General features: G+C 37.0%; 1 long non-coding RNA gene across 1 annotated transcript; it reads left to right on the top strand.

Moving 5' to 3' along the window:
- Window positions 1–61: 61 nt before the first annotated feature.
- Window positions 62–11,466, top strand: LOC143751528 (uncharacterized). The gene is made up of 3 exons (XR_013207267.1): window positions 62–131; window positions 4,545–4,707; window positions 11,419–11,466. It is a non-coding gene; the product is annotated as an uncharacterized LOC143751528 (long non-coding RNA).
- The last annotated feature ends 566 nt before the right edge of the window (window positions 11,467–12,032 follow it).

Below are 12,032 nucleotides of genomic sequence, written 5' to 3'. Positions count from 1 at the left end.
TTGTTGACCTTATTATAGGCTACAGACACTTGATAGAATACTTCAATCAATAAATTCTTCTCTTTGTGGCTGTTTTTCCATGATAAGAAAAAGATGAGCATTATCTGTGCATACAGTGCACTTCCGGCATGGTAAGTGTTCCCTGAATTTTTCAGTCCTGACCCATTTTTTAAAGGGATAGTTCTATCAAAAATAAAAAAATGTTTAATTACTTACATTCAAGTTGTTCCAAACCTGTATGAGTTTCTTTCTTCTGTTGAACACAAAAGAAGATATTTTAAAGAATGTTGGTAATCAGACAGTTGACGGCACCCATTGACTTCCATTGTATTTTTTTTACATGAAAGTCAATGGGTGCCCTCAACTGTCTAGGTGCATCCAATCCAATTTTGCTTTGAAAACCCGGCACAAAGGTAAGATGGATCATCTGATATGCAGTACATGGGATTTCCAAATCCAGATCATTCTGATCCCGATTAAACTTTCTAAACAACTGGGCCCAAGGGTTCAAATCTTTTTTTACAGTCTATGGTTCAAATACATTAAAATCTAGACCCATAAATTCTCACTTGTAACACCAGAGGTTGCTGTCTCCACAATATTAGACGTTGGCTTGGGCTGTGTTCAGAATAGCGTACCATACTGTTCTTACTTCTGCAGAATTATATAGTATGTATACTGTCCACAGTATTTAGGTATAGTATGTATACTGAATTTTCTGTGCATGGAATACCCAAATTATTTACTACATTTACCAATATTTGTAGTACACACTACAAAACTCACTCTTTAAAGAAAAGATTCTATATGGAACCTTAAAGGGTTATGTCAGGCGCTCCATAGAACCTTGTAGGGGTTCCCATCATCATTTTATGGATTACAATTTTATGAATTAAACAGCTCATGAACACTTTATCACTAGACAAAAATTTAAATAACCCATTAAACATGAAAGTATTGTGCAATCACTTAAGACATTCCCCATTATATAGAACGTTTTAGGCATAAAGAGTTCTTTAAAATTGATTCAAGAACCATAGGGTTCTATATAGAACAGCATTAACTTTATTTTCTAAGACGCTATACGTGGAATACTGTACATCACAATGCAATGTGCTTGACTTAAAGTCCCCCTGCAGTCGATTATTATATCCCTTAAAACTCATCTTTGATCACCAAAATAACATATTTAAATGTTTTTTCCTTGAAAAAATACTTCATGCCTTAAAATAACTTGAATGTAACTCTACACCCTTGCCTCATTTAGTATACGCTGTTCTATGAATATGGAATTCTCGTTGACGGTCACACGTTGATCTGATTGGTTACAAGCTAGTTTGTGACATCAGAAACACCAGCAATTTCAAAACGTGTTTTTGAGACTGTCTTCAGTTCATTGCAGTTTTTTTTTTTTTTTTGAGAAAATACTTAACAATGCTGTTGACTTATGAATTTGCACATGGTTTGTCTTTAAAGCATTTTAAAAACACCATATAGACATATAAACAACATTAAAAGCTTGATTTTCACCACAGGGGGACTTTAATCTTCAATGGCTGTTTCTCATTTCAAAGACTTCATCCTCCCGAGGTTGCATTTATCGGCCGCATACGTCGTCTCTTTTCAGAAAACTAACCATTATAAATGTAACAATGAGGCACGGATGAAGCGGAGAGAGAATCCACATCCAAGCACTACTTTAATAACAATACGAACAGGTAATCCAGGGCAAACAAAGAAACTCAGGTCAGGAACATGTAAAGCAAACAACGACTGACAAACCACAAGAGAAACACAAGGGCAATTTATACACACGCTAACAAGGTAACAAGGGGGTGTGGTTGATGTGTAACCAAGGGAACTAACAAGACACACCTGGAGAGACTAATCAACATGAAAAACTACAAAACATGGCACATTACAGGAACTAACACAAAAGTCCTCACACAAGACATGAACACAGGCTGAGATTGTGACAATAAAATTGACCGTTATTCCTTATAAAGCGTAAATAGTTGTAATAGTTCGGTATGACTCTGGAATGTAATGGTTACTTTACTGAAATGAGGCAACCTCAATGACGTATGCGTCCGACAAATGCGACCTTCGGAGGACGCAGCCTTCGAAATGAGACACATCATACGTCTACTTCTACAGCTGCGATTTTTAACCTTTCAACCTATGTGTGGAGTGGCATCCTAGTATACTGCTTAATGAATACTGTGCACTATACTGTATTGTATACTCCCTACGATTTAAAAAATAGAATGTGAAATCCAGTATGCATGCAACCAAGCATGCAAACAGTGGACAAACTGTCATATGACCTCAGTGGATCGGGTCATTGATGTTATTTTGTACGTCTAATTGTGTATAAAAATCATGTATTGATATTACTTCCAGTTCGTTCATCACACTTGAAATGAATAACGGGAATTTTTGATAAAAGGTCAAGTCGACAGCATTGGAGCAGCCAACACACTTTGGCAAATGTAGTTGGTCAATCAGGTATTCATGCTCTAGTCTAAATGTTGCGGAAACAGTGCTAGTAGTTTGGTAGTGTGCTTTTCTAAACACTCCCACACACATTTTTGGTGTCTTACTTAACACATCCTTTCCGGATCACAGAGTCTCTGCTAATGAGCTGATGAGTTGAATCAGATGTGCTATATAGGCGAGACCTCCAGTTCAATTCTGTCTGCGTCTCTCTGGAAAGTCTGCACATATTTTATCTGTATCACTTCCTTGTTCTATGTATATTCCTGCACTTTTGCCGGTTCTGAAGCTGCCAAAAGCTGTTTTTGGCAGAGGCATCACACCCAAACCAGCCTACACACTGACACCAGTAAACACAGCCCATGTGTTTAGTGGTAGAGTGTTTTACGCCGAGTTTTTTTTAAGGTCTTTGAGCAGATATATCACATGTGATCTGTGATTATCAACTTCCACACAAACTCTTATTGTAAAGCGAAGTATAGCTGTTGAATCTATTCATCTTTTGTTAAACAAATGAAATCAAATGTTTGGATGTTTGGGATGCATATTATTTCAAACTATATTAGTCTTAAATTTCGCCCAGCTAACAGGGAACGTTCTCTGAATGTTATGAACAAAGTTCTTCCAGTAACATTAATAGAATGTTTGTTCAAAGTTAATGTTAAGTTAAAATTAGCACAAAAACCTTATTTATGCAATATACATTGTTTATATAACGTTCTTCAACTTCAACTTTTATTTATTTATTTTAATTATTTATTCATTTTTTAAACGTTACTACTTGTTTTAGAATGTTCAGAGAACATTCTTCAAAAAGATTTCATAAAGAGTTTTCTTTCAGTTCTTCCGGAGAGCGGGAAGTTTAAAAGGTTTACTTGAAAGTAAAGTCCATTTCACCCTGAGATAGAAATGAATGAGCATGGAAGAAAGACTTAAACGTAAGACAAGACCAAGAAGTAAGACCTGAGATGTAAGAATATAGCGATGAGCCATCATCCTTGTCCTTTAAGGAAGAATTAGTCCACCCCTATTTTGGGGGAAGTGACCAATAACACTCAGAAACTTTTAGCGGGAGATAGTTTCTTCTGACAGCCTAATTTGCATGTTTTATGATGGTGTCCAGAATTGGTCATTTCTACTCCAAAGAATTGTAAACATAATACATTTTATCGTAACCTACTATATAGGTAAGGCAAACCGAGAAGTTTAATTCTGTACCAAGAAAGATATGTCTGGAACATACAAAAGTAGAGATACATTCTTACACTTGAATATAAGCATTTCGAGTTCAACGAACACAACTAGAAAGTCATAACTAGGCTAATATGAGGTGGGAAACATACATGCACACAGGAATCTATCATATACATTTTGGAATGACTTATATTATGAGTGAAATGAATGTTTGTGTCTGTGTATTGGTGCATCTCTATCTATGCCACCTGGCCTCAGTGCCGGCAGTGGGAGGAGAGTTGAGTTGATAAAGATCTTTTTGAAGCTCACGACGACTTTGGAGGTGTTTCTGTTTAACCTCTGCCATGCCACTAAAGTGACAATGGGGGAATTTGATGCAGACTCATTGGCGCTATAGGCCTGTGATTTACATGAAAGACTCCAATAGGTTTAAAGCTTTCTGAAGCTTAGATAATCAAGTCATCGTGATTTCGTCCAGACGCTATACATATTAACTTATTTACAGTATAACATTTTATATGGATGATAAAGAATGCCAAAAATGTGTTTCATGAGGTGTTTTCAGCATAATTGTTGATAATGATTCATGCTCGTGCAAAACTAGGCAAAAATATAAAACAATGATAAGAAAAACAAAAAGCAGCATCGCTCACTGATAACGAGATGATATCAGATGTCATGTAGAGAAGGTTTAAGGGGGTTTCGAGAGAATAAAGGTGGCCCAGTTGTTCTGCTTCATTTATTAGCTGTGTTAAATCATCTCATTGTCCTGTCATCTTTCTGGGATTACAGATCATATCAAGATGAGTTTGAGCTCCATTTAACTCTAATGTTTGTTCTCTCTTTATTTCCAGCATTTGTTCTTGTTCTCGAGTGGCATTTGATGGCAGTTTCAGACCTGATGGCGGGACATCTGGACCCTGTGGTGCTGTTGATCTATGTTTGAGGAAATAGGCTGGAAGATCTCTCTCTCTCTCCTCTAATCCTCAGTATTGCTTCTCCATATGGAATCCGCAGGTGAGCTCAGGAAACCTGGGGTGTTCGACGGGCTCATTAAAAGAAAGTATTGCTTGTCATGTTGTCATGTTGAACGGAGAGGCTTTGAGGCGTCAGGGTATTTCAGGATGTGTTTGCCTCATTCCTCAGCATGTGTATGCAAGCATCTGTTCATTTATTTGTGAATGAGACGTTGACTCACTCTTGCAGACAGGATGTTTGAATCATCGAAGTGTAATATATAAAAGACTGCTGAAATGAGACATGCACACATGAAACACTGCAAATTAGCCAGCTGTCGTTGTATCACAGACATGCATGCATGTGAAATGGTTGAGATCTCGCCTGCTTTTCGTAAAAAAAGAAAATATTAAATCATTGAAACAATATGTCGTCGCCTGCTCCCGTAATGCATTGTATTGTCAGGGCACCACAGCTGATGCACGTTTAGAGACAGCTCTTTACATTTCTGCCGGTTCTTGGCCAGGACTTTGATATTGTCTGCCTACTTTTTCATTGGTCTCCCTCTCCTTCTTGTACCTTCAATTTCTTGTGCCCTGGAGAATGGTTTTGGCCAGCCTGGAGGATCTGGTGACATGTCTATACTCTATACCACTGCAATTTCGTTCTTTTGACTAAGGAGTTGTCCATAGAGCCCAGCATGATGCCTAATGGTGTTGCGCACTTCCTCTTTGGTCACATGGTCTTTGCAGCTGATCTCCAGAATCTTTCGAAAGCATTGCATTTCCAAGGCCTGAATTTTCTTCTCAAGCTGTGTCCACGATTCATTCATACAGGAGGATGGAGATAAGCAGAGCATGCATAAGTCTGAGCTGTAATCTAAGGGTGATGTTCTTGTCCCTCCATATTGGCTTCAGTCTGGCAAGTGCTGTGTTATGCTATCCTGGCCATCATTTCTGGTTTGGATCCCTCTTTGGATATCATAACGCCAAGACATTTGAACTGGGATATACTTATACAGTATATCACTTCAAACTATGGCTGATATTTGACCGCTACATATAGCAATTGACCAATCAGTAACATGTATTGTAGAGTGCTGTGTAATCTTGTTATAATTATTTATTTAGCTGTATAGCACCTTTCATTACTCAAATGCAGCTTCACAGATCAGATTTAAAAAACAAAACAAGAATGGCAATAAAAAATACAATTAACTCAAAAAGATCAAATTCAATATAAAATATAAATATAAAATATAAAAGCTAACTTTTATTTTATTATTTATATATATATATATATATATATTTGTATCTTTTTATTTAGCTATATATATATATATATAAAGCTAAATAAAAAGATAATCCTAAATGAAAAGACAATTTATAGATAAGATAATCCTAAGCATGCAAATTATATTAATATTAAATAGAAAAGCTAACTTAAAATAGTCAAATTAAAAGCGAACCTAGAATATATTAATCTAACTGAAAAATACATTAATATTAAAAAACAAAAACAATTTAAATTAATATATAATTTAAATAATATATAATATAAATATTTTAAACACCTAATTTAAACCTTATTATAAAAAGATAACCTAGAATATATTAATATTAAATAAAAAAGCTAAGTTTAAAATATATTAAAAATAAACTATAATGTAATATTAATATATTTACAAAAGCTAGTCTTTATAATAGTCTTTATAGTCTCTATTTCATTGTAATGTACTAAAACTGAACAGTTGTTCTCTTTGTGTAAAACACACAAAGCAGTGCTTTTGTGCCAGAATTGGCACGTCTGCACAGACAGCTAAATTTAACATGTTTGTCGTGTCTATATTTAGTCAGAAGTAGAAGAGAGTGAGACTGTATCGTATCGAACACGTGTGTGTGTGTGTGTGTGTGTGTGTGTGTGTGTGTGTGTGTGTGTGTGTGTGTGTGTGTGTGTGTGTGTGTGTGTGTGTATGACAGTGTGTTCAGTCCTATAAGCAGATGGTCTTCGGGTGTTTGAGTTCATACGAAACATATGTAGGTCAGGTGCAGCATGGGCTGTCGTTACCGTGGAAACTAGGAGTCAAACATGACTGCAGTCTCATCACCGTGATGCTTTGGGACACATAAACACATGTAGGGGACCTTGTTAAAAAAAATCTATATGATTTGATTATAATTCTTGCAGCTAGTGCAAATTTATCAGGATGCAGCCAGAGCACCATAACACCTTTTCTGCACTTTACCTGTACACCTGTTCCTCTTCTGGGCATCCTGCCATGCTTTACTGGTCTATCCATCATTCAGGTACCAGCTCGGGTAATACATCATGTCTGACCTAGAAGGCTCATGGGAAGACTCTGTTCTATTTTACTTCTGAGAGGAAGAGAAATAAAAAAGTAGAGCAGAGGAAATAAGGGTATGTCAGGTGTGGGTCTATACTTTTCAACTTTATAATTTCAGAAGCAATTCAAACTAGTGTTGATGTTGCATTAAATGTACATTTTATAGACATACCTGCACAAAAGTTTTGTTCTAACAAATGTAAATGCTAATGCATGTTGTTTAAAGGTTAAATTTGACTTGATATTCGATTGCAAAAAGATCGGATTTTACAGATTGTTCCCTTTGGGAGTTTGTAACATATTGTAACCTCTATTTACATTTTATATTCTGTTTGGATAAAGTATTTTTTTCAAATATTTAAATCTCTAATGCTCCTGGGAAATTAAATAAAGTAGAATGTACAGATTAATTTATTTTACAAATGTCATTTTAAGAAGTAGTTCAGGCAAAAAGAAAAGTCTGTCATCATTTACTCATCCTCATGTCATTCTAAACACATCTGTCCTTCTTTCAAAGAACAGAAAGTGTTCATCATTTTTTGCTTCAGAAACAAGATGGGAAGTTATTTTGATTATAAATTACGAGGGCACATGATCACAAAGAATAATTCTGTGCACGGATGAATCATTATAATAAATATTGCAATATACCATAAAATATGAATTGTCACTTTTGATTTCATGGTGACATTAAATGTGCACAGACATGAATGTGCCACTGACAAATACATTTTCTGATTTGGATGGACATGAGGATGAATAAATGATAACAGAATTGTTATTTTGGTGTGAACTATTCTTTTAAACATTATTAAGTGTCTCAGTTTATAGAACAAAATGATTTAGCCTAACTGAGGTACTTCTTTTAAAGTAGAAAGCGAAGTGTAGCGAATGAATCATCACATCTTAAATGGAAATATTGATCACAATATTACTTACAAAAGCTCTAGAGTCACAGACCAGCAGTTATTGACTCTCGCTCAGTGAGCACCAAACACATTTACAGACTTGACTACTTGAAAATCAATGACAGTCAGAATTAAATGCCAAGTATATACCTGCGTGGTGACATTATGTTGAAGTACATACATGATGTGACTTAATGGTTACACGCCAAGAAATAACAAACAATATTCCAGGAAGCACACAAGCATATTTAATCTAACGAAGGACACAGATTGCATGTTAACTTCTGTGCTGACTATAAAGTGACGTCAACACCTTCAGCATGTGTTCAGAAGAAGAACATACTGTTGGGTTGGGGAATCTAAAAACAACCCTGATATCTGGGGTAACCCACTTTGGTAAAACCCAAAATTTTTTGCTTGTGTGTGTTTATTTGATATATATATATATATATATATATATATATATATATATATATATATATATGGTCCCACTTTATATTAAGTGGCTTTAAGTATGTACTATGTACTTACATTGAAATTAATAATAAAATAAAATAATTATTGTGTAATAATTATTTACATTGTACTTATATTTTGAAAATACCTGCATGTAATTACAGCTGTAATTAATTAATGTAATTACATTTGTAATTACACAGTTGACCCTTCCCTTACACCTTAACCCAACCTTAAACCGACCCATATCACACACCTAATCCTAACCTTACACGTATCACCTCTATAGCAGCAAAAGTGTTTTGAAATACAACCTGACCACAATAAGTACATTGTACTTAGTTTTTGATGTAAGTACATAGTACTTAAAGCCACTAAATATAAAGTGGGACCTATATATATATATATATATATATATATATATATATATATATATATATATATATATACACATTGGGGTTCATTTATGAGGAAAAAAATAGTGAAAAGTTAAACATTAACATGAATGTCTTGGTGGTGTGTTTCTTTTTTGCTTTACTGACACAGATACAGATACTTTAAAAATCATGACAATCATGTTTTCATGATCACGTGGAGCGCTGCTATGGCTGCCACATAAACCTTGAGCGTGGAGGGTGTGCGTCCCTTATCCAGCAGCTCCTGCAGGAAAGACAATATCAGAGATATGTCGCAAGAATGGTGGTCTGTTCTCCGGGCTGTGCGCCAGGCAGAGAACGCAGTCCATTTAAGGGCATAGAGGCGTTGTGTAGACAGGGCTCTAGCCTCGGAAATGGTGTTTAAGACTCTCTCGGGGAGGTCCATAGGCCAAAGATGCAGTGCCACAACGCCAAATCGTCCTGTTCTCCCCTCTCAGATGGATGGGCCACGGGGCTGCTGTGAGTAGCTGGGTCAGTTCTGAGAACCAAGGTTGGTTCCTCCATAGGGAGGCCAGAAAGAGGACTACATGTTTGTAGTCCCTGATTCGTCTGATGACCTGAGGGATCAGTGCGATCTGGGGAAAAGTGTATAGGAGAAGGTGCATATGGTGCATCCCTGCTCTCTGAGAAATAAGTTGGGCTCTCAGAAGAGTTGTCTTCTGAGGCGAAGAGGTCGACCTCTGCCCTCCCAACGATCTCCCATATTTTGTGAACCGTGTGGGGGTGAAGCACCCCCTCCTCTGAGGGGATGTTGCTTCGAGACAGCATGTCTGCCCCTTTGGTTCAGTTTGCCCGGCATGTGCGCTGCTCTCAGAGAGTGCAGGTTGTGGTGTGCCCATACCAGGAGGTGTTTCACCAGTTTGAACAGAAGTTTCGAGGTGAGCCTGCCCTGGCGATTTATGTAAGATACCACTGTCATGCTGTCTGATCGGACCAAGACTTTGTGTCCCTTCAAGTCAGGTAAGTCCGAAAGGCTCGACAGACTGCCAGCATTTCCAGGCAGTTGATGTTTAGCCGAGTTTCCTCGTTCGACCTGGAGCCGAAGGCTGGTTTGCCTTCGCACAGATCTCCCCAACCACCTGTGTTGGAAGCATCTGTCGAGACCTTCTGGTAACCGCCCCCAGCGCCATGCCAGACTGGAACAGACGAGGATTCCTCCAAGGGGCCAGGGCTGACACGCAGGCCTCATTCACCCTGATACGTGGCATCCGTGACGCCAGGCATAGGCTGGTACTCAATGTTTCAACCAGTACTTTAGGGGCCGCATGTGCAGAAGACCTGTCTGAAGTACTGGAGATGCAGAGGCCATGAGGCCCAGCATCCTCTGAAAAGAACTGACGGTGGAGAGGCTCCGATTTTGAAGGAGCCCGCGAGCTGCTGAATGGTCAGATCGTGCTCTGACGTGACTGCGGCCCACATTTGATGTGTTGGGTAAGGGTTGGAACCTGTAAAAGAGGGGAATAAGAAAGTTGAGTAAAACAGCAAGTCGTATGAAACCAGTGTCTCCGTTAATTATTCAAACTTGCATCCAATAAACACCACACTAATCAGAACATTCTGTGCACCATGTGATCAACTCCTGCTCAATTCATTTCTGCACTGTAAAAAAAATCCCATGAAATTTACGGTATAAAACCTGCCAGCTGTAGTTTTCCAGAAATTTACCTTAAAAACGGTAGCAACATTTTTAGGTTTTACAGATTTCATTAAAATTTACAGTAAAAAAAACTGTTTCATTAACTGATATAATGTTAATATACCAACCACAAATATCTGTTTTGTTCTTTTTGTAATTCGATGAAAAAATCTTTAAACAGTTGGTGATGTGAAAGTCACATGACACTAAAGTAATGCAATAAACATTAATTTAACAAAATTAGATGTAACATAAAACCCTAATGTACACAAATGATTCACTGTATATAGTAGGGAAACTTACTGTTAACCAATCACGATAATTTTTTACAGTGTGCGTTTGCGCATTGAGCAGAGACGGACGTGCTCACTTGTCATGTATCACAATGTTCAGTGTTTACTCGAATCTTAGAATAGGTAGCCTAAAATGGGTAATGCCCCAAAGTTGTCGTCTTTTGGTGAATTTCTTCATTTTTAAGCTAAAATGTGTCTCACAGCCTGAAACAATGAAGAACCATCGAGTTTTCGCATGCGTGTGGTTGCGGGAATATGTCCAAAACTTTACAAAATATAATTTTTTTACCTTCTGTTAAAATGACTTTTACCAATCGACTGAACACTAGTTAATGAGGTTACACTAGGACTTCAGAGAACAGCCTCAGATTCACAAGATAATCTGCATGTCAATGCTTATATGCATTCATTTCTTTCAAAAAAAGAACAGTATATAAATTTTTTATTACTTCATGCATTCTCTGGGAATCGAACCCATTACTTTGGCGTAACTGTTTGAGCTCCAGGAATGCATTATTATTCACTTGATTAGTCACCTAGAAAAATAATAATGATAATAATTTAACATTTTAACATTTTTTTTTTATTACAAACTCCAGGTTTAAATAATATTTTTGAATCCCATAATTTTCAGCCTCGAATAACACGGTTATTTCCTTCTTTTTGTTGTTGTGTGTCCCCTCCCCCCATTACTTAGGAATCACACATACGGAGCCATTTAAAGAGTTTCCAGGTGAAATAAAAGGTATTTGATGACAGTACACAATTTCAGATGAATAAAATGGATTTACTCTCTCTCTCTCTCTCTCTCTCTCTCTCTTCCCTTGGGGTCTCACTAACTACAGCCATGCCTCAGTTTCTAATAGAGGATGCAGAATAACAATGCTGAAGCTAAGTGAGGGAGAGATAAGAGGAAATGGAGAGAGAAGAAAAATATAAAGGCAGAAAAGTGCTCGGCTCATGGTCTCCGTCAGTAGTTTATCGCACAAACGCTTACGCATTCTTCAGCCAGCCGGAACTATTCCCTTTATCTAGAATTAAACGAGATTTTTAGGCTCTGGGGTTGCTAGGGTGTTCTGGTTAGTTGCTTAGTGATATTCTGGTCTTTACACGTGTCTCATGTCTCTTATTCAATTATATTTTTTTGTCTGACCACTTATAATTATGATAGCTCTTCTCTCCTCATTTATAGTATGAGCAATAATGCTTCAAAAACACAAAAAACTAAACATACAGAAATATTTCTCCCTGCTATGTTTCAGGGTGATTTGCAATGCAGAAAGGTTTTGTTCGCTGTGATAGTAACAGGAT

This window comes from Siphateles boraxobius, unplaced genomic scaffold (genome assembly GCF_051911475.1).
Source record: "Siphateles boraxobius isolate OS27281-9 unplaced genomic scaffold, OSU_SipBor_1 26, whole genome shotgun sequence".
NCBI classification, from domain to species: Eukaryota; Metazoa; Chordata; class Actinopteri; order Cypriniformes; family Leuciscidae; genus Siphateles; species Siphateles boraxobius.
Note: the sequence above shows the minus strand (reverse complement) of the source record. Positions and strands in the feature narration are given on the sequence as shown.